Source organism: Lissotriton vulgaris, chromosome 12 (assembly GCF_964263255.1).
Source record: "Lissotriton vulgaris chromosome 12, aLisVul1.2, whole genome shotgun sequence".
NCBI classification, from domain to species: Eukaryota; Metazoa; Chordata; class Amphibia; order Caudata; family Salamandridae; genus Lissotriton; species Lissotriton vulgaris.
The window spans coordinates 185507784-185524651 of record NC_141700.1 but is presented as its reverse complement, the minus strand read 5'-3'; positions in this window follow the sequence as shown (position 1 = coordinate 185524651).

Below are 16868 nucleotides of genomic sequence, written 5' to 3'. Positions count from 1 at the left end.
GGACATTCAGAAGCAGCAGGAGCGATGACGTTGCCTACTTCCTTCTTCCCTAGGAACAGTCCCCCCGCCGAGTCTACGCATATACAAACTCAGTCAGGGAGACCCCCCCAGGGAAGGGGAAAAAATGGAGAAAGTAAAATAAACAGGCTGGCAGCCAAAAACCATCTACAGCTGGCGAAGACGTGTGAAGGGTCTGTCTGTGCTCGCTTGTAAATAGTCTGCAGAAATATACAAAAAGACACGTGTAAATACACACCCCCTCACCAATGAACAAACAGTAGAATGAGAGGTAAAGAGACACCAGTAATACTCACTACTCTAGACTGCCAAAATCATCCAAGAAGAATGTGATGAAAGAAAAAAAAGAAAAGGATAAACAATAGATTTCCGACTGTATGTTGCTCCAATGAGAAAGCTGAAATCTTAGTCTCAATTTCGTATCTTTGCAGCTAATACGCCATCTCACTGAAGTCTCAAGATGATCTAACTGTATAGTCAAGTCGATCAATTCTTCACAACAAGTGGGCATGTTCACCACCTGAGCCAGAACATCCTTCAGTTCCCCTCTCAATCCTTGATAAAACAAGGAAACTCGTTTGGCAGTAGGCCAATCAGTCTCGACAACAAGACGATTAAAATGGGTAATGTACGTTAACAAATCTAGTGACCCTTGCTTTAGCGTTATAAGTTCTCTATCCAAGGACAACATATGCGCCTTGCGATCAAACAACTTACGCATCTCCTCACAAAAATCATCAAATCTAGTTAATACAGGATCGTTTTTCTCTATAAGAGGGAAGAACCAGCGTGCAGCGTTGCCACCTAGATAGGACAACATGAAAGCTGTCTTAGAATGGTCATCCGGAAATACTGTGGGTTTGCACATAAAATGCAATTTACACTGCCCCAGGAAAGTGCTGAATTTCTTAGGATCCCCCAAGAATCGCTCGGGCGGGGCCAAAGGTAGCTGAACAGGTTGTATAACCTGAATGGTAGAAGGACCCTGCCCTCCAGGAGCTAGGTGAGAAACTGAATGAACAGGGGGGGGGGGTAATGTAGCTTCTCTGATATACTGCTTTCCCCCCGATCTGGCCTGAGCCAGTCCTTCGACATCACGTCTGAGAGCCCCCATCTCAGTACGCATATCATGGTTCTCCCCTCTCACTGCATCTACTTCTACCCGTAAAGCTGTCAGGGACTCTAACAAGGTTTGTAAGACAGTATTAGTATCCATCGCTCGGGCCGCAAGAAAACGTGGGCTTGTCACTCTGTCACGTCTAAGGCAGGATGACTAACCTGGACATTCAGAAGCAGCAGGAGCGATGACGTTGCCTACTTCCTTCTTCCCTAGGAACAGTCCCCCCGCCAAGTCTACGCATATACAAACTCAGTCAGGGAGACCCCCCCCAGGGAAGGGGAAAAAATGGAGAAAGTAAAATAAACAGGCTGGCAGCCAAAAACCATCTACAGCTGGCGAAGACGTGTGAAGGGTCTGTCTGTGCTCGCTTGTAAATAGTCTGCAGAAATATACAAAAAGACACGTGTAAATACACACCCCCTCCCCAATGAACAAACAGTAGAATGAGAGGTAAAGAGACACCAGTAATACTCACTACTCTAGACTGCCACAATCATCCAAGAAGAATGTGATGAAAGAAAAAAAAGAAAAGGATAAACAATAGATTTCCGACTGTATGTTGCTCCAATGAGAAAGCTGAAATCTTAGTCTCAATTTCGTATCTTTGCAGCTAATACGCCATCTCACTGAAGTCTCAAGTTCTAATAGCCTGTCTGTGATCTCCGGGAATCACTTCACCAAAAATAAACGTTCTGATTTGCTTCCGCGCTTCCCACAAAACAAGTAGTGATAATCACGTTAATTTCCAACAGTCTTAAATTATTTACGGAAGCGGCCGCTTCCGTAATAGTTCCAGTGAACGCTCAGAGGCAGCAGCGTACAATATTCCTTATAGCGTTAGGACGCTTTCTCTGCGCTCACATACCCTGGTTCCATGAAACGCCGACTCAGCTTCTCTGCCACGGCTTCAATTCTCCAGCGCGGCTCCAGGTCAAAGGCTAAACACGCCGTGCAGCGGAACAGCCTGCAACACGGCGTCACTCGTTCATAAATTCTTAATAGTTCAGTAATCCCCAGGGTAGGTCAAAGGATCTCGAAAGACTTCTGGAATTCCTCAGAGTTCAAAGTAGGCAGGCAACAAAAGTGACAAGCACCGGAAAAAGGAAAACAGAAAACAAATATAGAATTTCCCTCAACACAAACAACGGACTAATCTCCAGGACCTCTGGGAGATGTAGTTTTCGAATCAGGGCTTGAACGTGACAGAACCCCCTCTTTAAGACCGACGTCTCGGCGGTACACCAGGCTTTAAAGGGTGCTGAGCGTGGAAACGTCTCAGGAGGCCAGGACAGTGGAGATTGGAACGAGGTTCCCAGGAGCGTTCCTCATGCCCATACCCTTTCCAATCAATCAAGTACTGAAGCACACCTCTCACTTTCCTTGAATCAAGCACCTCTCTCACCTCATACTCCACCTCCCCATCGATCTCTACAGGTTGTGGTCTCTCCATTTCACGAGTGCCTACCACATACGGCTTCAAAAGGGAGACATGGAACACTGGGTGTATGTGCCATGTTGAGGGGAGACGTAATTTCATAGCCACTGGATTGATTACAGCAAGAATGGAATAGGGGCCAACATATTTAGGCTGCAATCTTGTATTTCCTTTCAGTTTCAGGTATCTCGTACTCAACCATACCTTGTCCCCTATCGTGTACTCAGGCGCAGGAGTTCTTTTTCTATCTGCCTGCTTTTTATCATGGTCCCTGGCTGCTGCCAACTGTTCTCCAGTCTCCTGTGCTATAGCTGTAAGGTGAGCATGATGCTCCTGGATAGAAGGAAGGGAGGATAGGCCAGGGTGTTCAAAGGGCAGAAAATTGGGATGAAAACCATTAATACAAAAGAAAGGCGAACATCCCAATGAAGAATGGGTAGCGCTATTGTAGGCAAATTCTGCCATCCACAACAACGTTCTCCATTCCTCTCCGCGCTGCAGAGTGAAACACCTCAGATACTGTTCGAGTGTTTGATTTAATCTCTCTGTTTTCCCATCTGTCTGAGGGTGATAACTTGTTGACAGACGGGCATCTATATCTAAGATGTCACACAGCGCCTTCCAAAACTTAGAGGTAAACTGAGAGCCCCTGTCAGTAATAAGAACAGAAGGCACCCCATGTAACCGCACCACGTTTTGCAGGAAAACTAAGGCCAACTCAGCAGAGGTAGGTAATTTAGTTAACGCTATAAAATGACCCATTTTGGTTAAATGGTCTATGACCACTAAGATGGTATTGTTGCCGTGACTGAGAGGCATCTCCACAATAAAATCCATAGAGACTGTATGCCATGGGGCTGGAGGGATCGGGATAGAGCGTAACAGACCACTACTTCGTTGATGGAGAGCTTTCGCCTGGATACAAACTGGACACTGAGCTACATATTCAGTAATGTCTTTTTTCATAGTTTCCCACCAGAAATACCGAAGGACGGTTTGCAGGGTTTTCTGAACCCCCAGGTGTCCTCCTAGAGTCGAATCATGAGTCCATTTCAAAACTTGGTTTTGTAAGTCTGGTGTGTACACGTACAACAGCTTATCCCTAAAGAGGAGTCCATTTCGAATTGTTCTTTGCTGTGGTTCAACATCAATCCACGTTTGCACATCCATTCCTTTAACTTCTTCTTCCACTTGCTTCAGGAAATCCTCAGAACTTGTGATTGCTGAAACCGAGGGGGGAAAGAAAACTTCTTAAAGAATCGCAGGGGGTTCCTCAACAGGAGGAAGTTGATCTCTCACTGCAGATTCGGGTCTTGACAGTGCATCGGCTTTCCTGTTTTGCGGACCTGGACGGTATTTGATCACAAAATCAAAATCCGAGAAGAATAACGACCATCTTAATTGGCGTGGTGTTAATGCTTGTGCACACTTCAAGAAAAGGAGATTCCGATGATCAGTGACTATCTCCACTGTATGCCTAGCCCCCATGAGATGGTGTCTCCATTCCTCACAAGCTCTTTTTATAGCAAGCAACTCTTTGTCTGTAATACTATATTTTATCTCACAAGGGGATAGCTTACGGGAATAATAAGCCACCGGATGCAGTTGCCCCGTATCTGGATGTCTCTGTGACAAAATACCTCCGATAGCATAATAAGAGGCATCCGTCTCCAGTACAAAAGGTTGCCGAGTATCTGGATGTCGGAGAATAGGAGCAGTAACAAAGCATTTCTTCAAAGTTACAAAGGCGTCTTCCGCTAACTCAGACCACTTGAAGTTAGCTCCTTTTTTCAACAAATGGGTCAAAGGTTGGATAACCCTGGAGAAGTCTTTGATAAACCTTCTATAAAAGTTCGCAAATCCTAGGAAACTCTGCAAAGCTTTTACATTCGAAGGGGATTCCCACTGGATAATGGCTTGCGTTTTCTTTGTATCCATCTGTATACCATTCGGGCCGATGACATAACCCAGGAACTCCACTTCTCCTGTATGAAAGAAACATTTTTCCAACTTGGCATACAACTCATGTTGACGTAGACGTTCCAGTACTTCCATCACATGCTGGACATGATCTTCTTCCGTGGATGAGTATATTAATATGTCATCTATATATACAATACATGACACATCCAATAAACCTCGCAAAACGTCGTCCATAAAGTACTGGAATGCTGCTGGAGCATTGCAGAGGCCAAACGGCATCACTTGATATTCATAGAGCCCATATCTAGTCCGGAAGGCAGTCTTCCACTCATCTCCACTTCGCACTCGCACCAGGTGATAGGCCCCCCTCAAATCCAGCTTGGTAAAGATTCTGGCATCTTTAGCTGGTCCAGCAAGACGGGGATCAAGGGCAATGGGTATCTATTCTTCCTGGTCACCCTATTTATAGCTCTATAGTCTATGCAAGTTCTTAAGCCTCCTTCCTTCTTAGAGATAAAGAAGAGAGGCGACGATGCAGGAGACGTAGATGGACGAATGAATCCAGATTCTAACAATGTCTTCAAGTATTGCTGAAGATATATGTTTTCTGCGTCCGTGAGAGCATAGACCCTGCTACACGGTATATTAGCGCCAGGTTCTAGCTCGATGACACAATCATAATCCCGATGAGGGGGTAATTTGCTGGCTTCTCTTTCGCTGAAGACTTCATGGTATTTTTGATACACCGGAGGGAGCGTAGTGATGGCATTCGCTCTCTTCTCTCTTCCTCCCGAAGCCAACGTGCTAGCAGGTGTTTCGAGAGTAATCTCTTCGTGAAAATGTCTTGCCATGCAATGTTCTGCACAATACACAGAATTCAAGGTGATGGAACGAGCGGCCCACTTCACCAGGGGGTCATGTTGGGTTAACCATGGCATACCTAAAATCAGCCGAAACTGAGGAGCATCAATGAGATCAAAGGCTATGCGTTCATAATGTTCATGTCCTACTTGCATCAGCAATAGACAGGTATGGTAACACACCAGTCCTGATGTCAAATCCGATCCGTCTACAGCCTTCACCGCTTCAGGTACTTCTTTTTCAATGCAAGGAACACCCAGCCTCCTGGCATATTGAACATCAATAAAGTTGCCCGTTGCTCCGGAATCAAGCATAGCGTGAATCATGACTGGTATATTCCCATTCCATGTAAGGGTAACACACAAATTCATATGGGGCACAGCAGGTTGCATGGTATTAGCGATTGCATGAGAGACCTCTTTAACTCTGTCAAAGCTCAAATCAAAGCCCTCTGATTTGTTTGAGCTTTCTCGTTTCCCGACTCCGAAGTGGGATAATCAACAGCAGGTATATTCCCATTCCTCTTTGTTTTGGCCTTGCAGTCCTTGATGAAATGACCAGGCTTTCCGCAATACATACACAGTTTTTGATTTCTTCGACGTGTTCTTTCTTCGGTACTCAGCGGGCCTCTGATTCCCCCTATTTGCATGGGTTCCGTGGTATCCGTGGAGGAGGCTCCCTCCGATGCCGCTCTAGGTTTGGAGATTGGAAACCGCCATTCATAGCGCTGTTTATCGCCTTTCCTTTCTTGTAGACGATGATCTAACTGTATAGTCAAGTCGATCAATTCTTCACAACAAGTGGGCATGTTCACCACCTGAGCCAGAACATCCTTCAGTTCCCCTCTCAATCCTTGATAAAACAAGGAAACTCGTTTGGCAGTAGGCCAATCAGTCTCGACAACAAGACGATTAAAATGGGTAATGTACGTTAACAAATCTAGTGACCCTTGCTTTAGCGTTATAAGTTCTCTATCCAAGGACAACATATGCGCCTTGCGATCAAACAACTTACGCATCTCCTCACAAAAATCATCAAATCTAGTTAATACAGGATCGTTTTTCTCTATAAGAGGGAAGGACCAGCGTGCAGCGTTGCCACCTAGATAGGACAACATGAAAGCTGTCTTAGAATGGTCATCCGGAAATACTGTGGGTTTGCACATAAAATGCAATTTACACTGCCCCAGGAAAGTGCTGAATTTCTTAGGATCCCCCAAGAATCGCTCGGGCGGGGCCAAAGGTAGCTGAACAGGTTGTATAACCTGAATGGTAGAAGGACCCTGCCCTCCAGGAGCTAGGTGAGAAACTGAATGAACAGGGGGGGGGTAATGTAGCTTCTCTGATATACTGCTTTCCCCCCGATCTGGCCTGAGCCAGTCCTTCGACATCACGTCTGAGAGCCCCCATCTCAGTACGCATATCATGGTTCTCCCCTCTCACTGCATCTACTTCTACCCGTAAAGCTGTCAGGGACTCTAACAAGGTTTGTAAGACAGTATTAGTATCCATCGCTCGGGCCGCAAGAAAACGTGGGCTTGTCACTCTGTCACGTCTAAGGCAGGATGACTAACCTGGACATTCAGAAGCAGCAGGAGCGATGACGTTGCCTACTTCCTTCTTCCCTAGGAACAGTCCCCCCGCCAAGTCTACGCATATACAAACTCAGTCAGAGAGACCCCCCCCAGGGAAGGGGAAAAAATGGAGAAAGTAAAATAAACAGGCTGGCAGCCAAAAACCATCTACAGCTGGCGAAGACGTGTGAAGGGTCTGTCTGTGCTCGCTTGTAAATAGTCTGCAGAAATATACAAAAAGACACGTGTAAATACACACCCCCTCCCCAATGAACAAACAGTAGAATGAGAGGTAAAGAGACACCAGTAATACTCACTACTCTAGACTGCCACAATCATCCAAGAAGAATGTGATGAAAGAAAAAAAAGAAAAGGATAAACAATAGATTTCCGACTGTATGTTGCTCCAATGAGAAAGCTGAAATCTTAGTCTCAATTTCGTATCTTTGCAGCTAATACGCCATCTCACTGAAGTCTCAAGTTCTAATAGCCTGTCTGTGATCTCCGGGAATCACTTCACCAAAAATAAACGTTCTGATTTGCTTCCGCGCTTCCCACAAAACAAGTAGTGATAATCACGTTAATTTCCAACAGTCTTAAATTATTTACGGAAGCGGCCGCTTCCGTAATAGTTCCAGTGAACGCTCAGAGGCAGCAGCGTAATATATTCCTTATAGCGTTAGGACGCTTTCTCTGCGCTCACATACCCTGGTTCCATGAAACGCCGACTCGGCTTCTCTGTCACGGCTTCAATTCTCCAGCGCGGCTCCAGGTCAAAGGCTAAACACGCCGTGCAGCGGAACAGCCTGCAACACGGCGTCACTCGTTCATAAATTCTTAATAGTTCAGTAATCCCCAGGGTAGGTCAAAGGATCTCGAAAGACTTCTGGAATTCCTCAGAGTTCAAAGTAGGCAGGCAACAAAAGTGACAAGCACCGGAAAAAGGAAAACAGAAAACAAATATAGAATTTCCCTCAACACAAACAACGGACTAATCTCCAGGCACTCTGGGAGATGTAGTTTTCGAATCAGGGCTTGAACGTGACACCGGCTCGGCCTGCTTGCCTGCCAAGACAATTCAGCCTTCAAGTTATCTGCTCCGCTCCTCGAAAATACATTCCTGTCTAGTGATTTAGGAAAACATCTCCCCAGCTGCAGAGCAAAGGGCCCGGCCTTTCTGTCTCCGTGCAAGTAATTCATTGCTCCCGTTACCATGGTAGGCCCATGGCCCCTCGCATCTCACGTAGACACGCAGACACATATGCACGCACTAGCAGTCAGTATAGAATAGCCTCTGCCCGAGAGACCTTTCCTTCTAGATAATACAGTTCCTCAAACACAAGATATTAGATATGATCTGGGTTTAGGTTGTTCTGACACGCCAGACTCCTGTCTCCATGTATAGTGCTAAATGTCAAGTCCCCTTCACCCTCCAGTTCCACGTCAATCACACGTCATGCTGCTGCACGCGCATCTCTGCCATATATTTCTGCTGACACTGCAGGATTCCTCTATGGATCCACCCACCTGTGACACTTTCATGTGACGTTGTCTAGCACACACCTCCGTGTACGCCCTCGTGCACGCCTTCTGTTACGTACATGTGTTCTTATCTCTTTTCTCTCAGCTGTTACGCCTTCTGTATCCATCACCATTAAATGCATTTACTATATATATTGTATTCTGTTAATAAAGCATTGTCTATCCCTTCCTGAACCTTCGCGGTGATGGAACATGATACCTGGTTCGAACCAATTCCATTTTATGGAATAAAACCCTTATAAACTCAGATGCCACGGACTCTGCCTCTCATTTTTGATTGAGTTATTCTTATTGAACTTTACCGCATAGAAATTCCGCATTGGTAAATTTTATTTACCACATAATTTGGCGCCCGAACAGGGACCCCTCCCCCACCTTACGCGCCGGCGGTGCATTGCAGGCCTGGTCCCCTGCCACAGCCGTGACGGACAACTACGCGTACCCGCAGGATTTCCTGTACCTCCCTCAGGCCAACGGAGGTGACTGAGGCTGCGATCAACACCCAGACGAGGCGGTGAGGAGTGCGGAGGATCCCGACCAGAGCCCAGCCGAGAGAGCAAGGTCCGAGGTGTTCAGAGGCCCACCAGTTCCGAGGTTCCGAAGTACCTACATCACGAGTCGAGTCCAGTCCGGTCCAGTCCAGTGTCAAGTTTCTGAGGCCTTCCGTTCCGTGCTTCCCGGTGAGTACCGTTGCTGGGGACGCATCTAGACGGGTGCATTAATTTGTGTCCGGTCAAGACGGGTTTGGGTACACAGACCCGGTCTGCACTGTTTTAGCAGTGTATCTGTACTGTTTAGCAGTATATCAAGTATCAAGTTATCAAGCTATTGTTCGTTCCGAAATGTTTTAATGTGTTTTAATGTCGTGGTATGAGTGATTGTTTGATTTTCATTACTGTGTTTATTGTATTAGTTGTGTCCAAGTCCGCGTAAGTATCAAGTATTAAGTATCAAGGTTCAAAATGCCACTGTTTTCGAAACTGAGACAGATAGGAACTAGAAAAGGGATACTCGAGGAAGCTGTTCCCATCCCACCCAGGGACACTCCTGGATATTTTATGTACCACAAACACGGCTTAGACGCTGTATTGTATCTCGACTTGTGGGTGGATTACACCAAGGATTTAGCAGAGAATCAGAGATGGCCCGCTACAGGGACATGGGATGCCGATTGCATCATGAGAGTAGAAGAAGCATTATGGAAAAAGAAAGCCAGACAGTCACAGAAGGATGCCATTGAACTGTGGCATAAAGAATCACACAGACGGACAGAGAAAGCACTCAGAAAAGCAGAGAAAAGTAGAGAGGATTCTGAAAAAGCCAAAGAAAAAGAACTACTAGAGGAAGGAGAACGAGTTAGAATGGAACAACACGATAGACGGAGTAACGCAATTATGACAGGATTGTATCCAGTCCTGGCCGAGGGCCTGCCTAAGGCGACCCCGGAGATACCAAAAGATCTGCCCCCTCCATTGGTTCCGACTAAATTACGTCACAAGACCGCAGCAGACATTTTTATTTCATCCTACTTGGATGATGTAGCTCCCGCATATGCTGATATGCCAGTCCGTGTGCCACCTGCTGACGGTAACCCGCCCCCTGATCATCAGCCCCCAGGTCCGCAACAGCTTACCCCTCCCGGTCTGCTTCCTCCACCCTTACCTGCACCCCCTATTAATCGGCTTAATCCTTTTGGGCCTGACACGGCCCTACAGACAGGTGATGCTCAAGCCTCCGCTTCAGGAGGTGCATCAGGAGGTTACCATACCCCGCCACCAGTACAGCGATTAACTATTAGAGAACTAGCAATGCAACGAACCCCGAGAGCAGTCCCAATTGAAAAACTTAAAGAGTATCTTACAGACTGTAGATATGATCCAGTACCAGGCAAAGACGGTTGCATGATATTAGCCTCAATACGTATAAGACGTGCTGCAAACTTTTTAGTTCTATTTCCGGGAATGAAAAATTATCTAGACAGGATATATTATTTTGTTCAGACTGGGGAGGGTCAGGAATGTATTCACGAGGCCATGGCACATCAGAAAGTAGACATTCAAAGTATGATTTTAAGATTCCTCATAAACTGTTTCATAAGAGAACGAGACAGGCCTGGTGTAAATAAAAAAGAGATGGAGGTTCTAACTACATGGGGTCAGAATATTGCAGACGGAAAACATGATGAAAAGAACTGTATAGAGGCCATGTACAGAAAAATACGTAAAGAAATAACAGTATTTCATGAAAAACAGAAAGCTGAAAATGAAGCAGATAATGACAAGAATGAATCCTCAGAGGAGGAGGAGCCAGAGCATACAGAAACAATAGCATATGTAGGAAAGGGTAGATCCTTTAATAAAACGCTACGCCCGGAAAGCAAGAGACTTTTTCACTCTGCTATGACAAATCCGAAGACTCCTGAACATCTATTTCAGGCTACCGATAAAATACTTTAAGAACGAATGGGGTACCATGTACTCGATTCTATGGATGAACAAGAATTAGCCAGGTCGGCAGTACAATGGGCTGACAATTCCGATAAATATAATGATGACGCATTAGCGCAAACATTTTTGAATCTTTCCCCAGACGAACAGCGACTAGCTGGTATGTACATGATACAGCACCTCCTTATATTGTATAAGAGCCAACATTCTGATCCAGGTCCCCTACCTGATGTATTAATAGAGTTACTCATGAATAAATGGAGAGGCCTGGGTACCGATTTAATTAAAGTAATTCTAGAACATCGACACAAATATAGTGCCTTCCTGAATCCACAGTTTGTTTCAGCTCCACCCCCAGAAAGAAAAATGTTTTACATAGACAGACAAAATCCCTTGCGAGAAGTTCATCCAGTCAGGAATGATGATAACACCCTTACACGTGTGTATGTATACACGCCTATAACTAAAATAGAATTGTTAGAAATGAAGAAAATAGTGCCCAGTCATGATAAAGACCCTGCAGGTTTTCACCGTGAAATAAAAGACATGTTACTCATGGGAGATTATACTTATCCCGACATTATGAAAATATTGAAAGTATTATTGCCTGCCGGTATTTACGAGAAACTCAAAGAAAAAGAATGGGAGGTGGGGGATACAAAGATTGATTGGGCTGCATTAGAAACAGAAGAAAATGGCCGAACCCCAGGATTGGGTCTTGGGGACAAAACAAAAGCATTACCAGGATTGTTAGTACAAGTATTGCCAAGGTTATTAGCAACTAAAAAGGAGGATTGGGATGCAATCTCAGCCTGCAAACAGAAACCCGATGAAGACACTAGTGATTTCTATTCCCGATTTGAGAAATGTTTTATTATTAATAGTGGCCTGAAAGCAAGTAGCGAGTCATACCCACACCTTTTTGTATCTAAATTAGTCGAAAATTCTCTGCCCCAAGTTAAGAATCGTGTACTGAAAGTCGAGAGCACATGGCAAGCGAACACGCCTTCACAAATGTTACAAATGTTACAGTACCACCAGAACAGAATTAGAGAAGAACATGATCACGAACAAAGACGTATGAAAGACACGAAAATGAAAATGCTAGTTGCTCAGTCAGTTCCAGCTGACGGTCAGAAAAAGGGTATGCCACAGTCCAATAATTCAGCAGCTCCTGTTAAAGGGACTTGCAACTATTGTAAACAGCCAGGTCACTATGTAAACGATTGTGCAGTTTTGAAACACAATATATCTACAGGTAAAACTAAAGAAAGACCGCGTCAACCTAGACAGGACCAGGTCCAACAACACGTACCACAGAATGTACAGCCTATGCATGCTCCACAACAGACAGTACAGACCGTAGCGGTACCACAGCCACAACCGATTGCCGCAACACAACATACAACACAGCAGATGTACCAGTATGCTCAAACCGATTATCCCGATTACCAGCGATACACATGAAACAGCCTAGAGAGGGAGGTTGGCTTGCCTCTTATTGAGGTTCCTGTAGATCAAGAGGGTCCTTATGTACACAGTCAGGTATTAGGAAAGGATAGAAAGTTTTTGATTGACACAGGGGCAAGCAGGACAACAATCAGTCACGACGAGGTTCCAGGGGCACCCCTCTCAGGCTCACAGAATGTTTCCCTTGGATTTTCAGGAAAGCCTATTGTAAATGAAGTATCGAAACCAGTTCCTCTTTCAGTTGGTCCGTTGTCCCGCACTACAGATTTATTGCTCACGAAATCATGTCCAGAAAACTTATTAGGTATCAAGACACTGAAAGCTCTAGGAGCTGTAATTTGTTGTTCTCCGGAAGGAGTAAGATTGTTTTTGCGTGACTTTAAGGGTCACTATGTGTTGAGAGATATTGATTCCAGATTACAGAATGTTCCTGCACATTTATGGGCCCAAGGCCCCACTGATGTAGGTTGTATGCACATTACACCATACCGAGTTACACTGAAACAAGGTGTTGTTTTACCACGAATCCGACAATACAAGTTACCCCCAGATGCTGTAGTGGCTTTGCTGAAAATCATTGACGAGCTCATTGCACAAGGAGTGGTTGTAGAAACCAACTCGAATCTATGTAATTCCCCTATCATTCCGATTCCTAAACGCACTGATCCAAATGCACCTCCAGTTTATCGATTAGTGATCGATTTACGAGAATTGAACAAATGCATTGTACCGCAGTATCCTGTGGTTCCAGACATCTCTTCATTATTGACAGCTATTGATTCAGAGGCAACGTTCTTTACTGTAATTGATCTGAAGAACGCCTTCTTTAGTGTCCCAATTGATCCGGAAAGCCAATATCTTTTCGGATTCTGTTTATATGGCCGAAGCTTCAAATTTGCACGCGCACCTCAAGGATTCACAGAAAGCCCCAGCATCTATAGCCAAGCATTGAAAAGACAACTTGACAGTATTCACATGCCTGACAACACTGCCCTACTTCAGTATGTCGATGATCTACTGATCACCACCCGAAGTGAACCAGAATGTGAACAAGCGTCACTGACAGTTTTAAACAGGACACAGACTCAACACCTGACTATAGCACGACTGACAGGTTATGAATTGACATTGTTTCAGCCACACATAGAAATCAGACGTTGCAATACATTGAATCCAGCTACACTTTTGCCACTAAGTGAGACAGACCCTTTGGCACATGATTGTGTTGAAGTCATTACCATTATGACGAAACCCAGACAAGACTTGACAGACACTGCATTACCAGATCCAGACCTGACACTTTACGTGGATGGTTCATGTATGAGAACAAGTACAGGAGAGTTAGTGGCCGCATATGCAGTAACGACAGAAACTGAAGTCATAGAAACGAATCGTATTGACACCCTGTCAGCCCAAGCAGCAGAGCTCCTTGCTCTGACTCAAGCCTGTATTCGAGCCAAGAACAAGAGAGTTAACATTTACATGGATTCACGTTATGCATTCGGAGTCGTACACGATTTCGGTGTACTCTGGTGAGAGAGAGGTTTCTTGACCTCTCACGGAGCCAAGATCCAGCACGGTCCCCTCATTCAAGCTCTGTTAGATGCAATACATTTGCCTACAGCGATATCCATCATGAAGTGTAAGGCACATACGAAAGTCACAGATATCATTTCCCAGGGTAACGACCTGGCAGATCGAACAGCCAAGCATACAGCTCAGACTCAGACTCACGCAACTGACCTGACAAAGACAGTAGTCCCAACACCGACACATTGCATGACAGTTAGGGATCCCGCCCTAGATGTAATTGACATACAGACACATGCTACACCAGACGAAATCAAGAAATGGATTGAACTAGGAGGGATCCAGACAGAACAGGGATGGATGACAAAGGGGAAAGCCACATGGTTTCTCCCCGACTCAATGGTTCAAGTTATCATCAACACAGTACATAGTCCTGCACATTTAGGAGAAAAAGCCATGTTAGACAGTATTCAAAACCTTTGGTTTAATAAGCATTTACGAGCAGCAGCCAAACAGAAAGTGCGTACTTGCATGATCTGTTGTCAGTTCAACCCAGGTAAAGGCATTCCCGTAGAGCAAGGTGGATTTCATCCTCCCGATCACCCTTTTGAAGTCCTCCAGATGGATTATATCCAGATGGAACGTTGTCGAGGATTCAAGTATGTCCTCGTAGTTGTATGTGCACTTTCCCGTTGGACAGAAGCATATCCAGTCCCAGATTACACTGCTCCGACCACTGCCAAGCAGCTGGTACGTGAATTTTTCCCCAGGTATGGTTTGCCCCGTATCGTATACTCAGACAACGGTCAGCCATTCTCGTCCGAGCTTATGAAGCAGGTATCACTCCTGCTAGGTTATCAGTGGAAGTTCCACTGTGTCCGACATCCCGAGGCAGCAGGTCTCGTTGAGCGACATAATCAGACCCTGAAAATACGTCTTGCTAAGATCTGTAGAGAAAAAGGCGTTGACTGGATAGTAGCTTTACCAGTTGCACTCTTTTACATGAGAATGATAGCACATTCAAGAACAGGGCTATCCCCGTATGAGGTGGTCTTTGGTAGGCCACCCAATATGTGGGGGACGCCTCTGCCTCGTAAAATAACAGATGTTGACTATAATATGCTGACAGATTACCTTGCCTCCTTGATGTCTGCACTACAATCATGTCGTTCACAGGTAGCTGCAGTGTTTCCCGACAACACCGAGGTGAAGCCACACGAGATCGTCCCTGGAGAATACGTTTTTATCTGGAATTTCGACAGGAGGAGTCCGCTGGAGCCCAGTTGGCAGGCGCCGAAGCTTGTGTTATTAACAACAAGGACAGCAGTAAAAGTGGAGGGCCGCAAGGGCTGGCTCCACTCGAGTCATGTAAAGAGACACTATGGACTACAGCCAAAAGTAGACTCCCAGCCCTGCCCCTTCCAGAGACTGATACTAAACTTCCCCTGGTAGAGAAAACTCCTTCCCAGGAATTTCGCATGAAGTTGAGGTCTAGCAAGTCAGACAGTTTAATTGTTTAAGTCCTCCCCTAGGTAAATCGGTTAGACAAGTTTCTGACATGTACCGACTAGACCCCAATAGAGAGAGAGATAGACAGAAACAGATCAAGAAACATGAATATTGTAAATCTCTCCGTAGTCACTGCATTGTGACATTATTGATTATGTTTTTTCTGAGTCTTATGATTATTGCTGCAAGTATATTGCTACACATGTACTTTCCTATTTTCACACGTGCGCATTCTTCTTCGAATAACACTGTCGAGCATACTTTCAGTGAATTGCCCCCGCACGAGTTATCTTACCGACTTGCACTGCGCAACAATACATTCATCAGTATGTTACATCATTCCCATCAGACCAGCAATGCTACCAATTGTTGGATATGTGGCCGACTCCCTCCCTATCAGAAGTACAAGGGAGTTCTGCCCCTCTTTCCGTACCCGTTCACACATAATGGTTCCTGTGGTGCATGGTTTAGTGTAATGAATTCTTTAGATTCCGATTCCGTGGTTTACCAAGGCAATTGGGTATGGGGAAATCTGAACACAGTTTTGCATAAAGTATGTTTCCCTGACAAGGAGGGTCTTCCCCAAAGGACAGGGACCAATCTAGAAAACGAAGTATATGGATTAGGTAATTTTACCCTCAACCTCATGATTCTGAATGTCCAGTCCGAAGCCGAACCAGTCTTGCCCGCTATGTCAGTATTACCAGTCAAAGGTGAATTATGTGTCAGAAAGAATGGTTCAGTACACCTAGGTCATAGTAAATGTACTACTGTGATCGAATTCAGTGATAAAGGCAAGTCTACATTCAGAGCTTCCCGTCATTCCTATTTCATTTGTGGTCATACAGCATATATACGCTTACCTCTAGATTGGGATGGTACTTGTTACATTGCATTCCTTCTGCCACCTGTTTTCCTAGCCCCTCCTGATTATCATAGGGGATCCCATCTAGTACACATTAGACCCAAGAGAGATCTCCCGATTGTCGACTACACTGAAACGGCATGGGAGCAGTATACAGACTTCAATAAAGGTTTCTTTCCCTATTTAGGTGCTGTCTTTAATAGTAAACTGATACGTAAATTAACCCGAACCCTCGAAGCAGTAGTGAATGAAACTACTTCTGCCCTAGGCAACTTAACAGAGGAGCAGTCTGCCATGCGGATTGTTGTTCTCCAAAATCGTCTCGTTCTTGACGTCATCCTGGCCGATAGGGGCGGAGCTTGTAGAGTCATCGGATCGAGTTGCTGTGTTTTCATACCAGAAAACGCACCCTCAGTATATAGAGCCATAACCCGTCTCCACAAGATTGCAAGTCAGATACACCAGAATCCAGGCACCTGGACTTGGTCCGGTTGGTTCTGGAGCGTGCTATCAGCCTGGGGATAGAAAGTCCTATCCTTCCTCGGAATAGCCCTTCTCATCGTATTCAGTTGTTG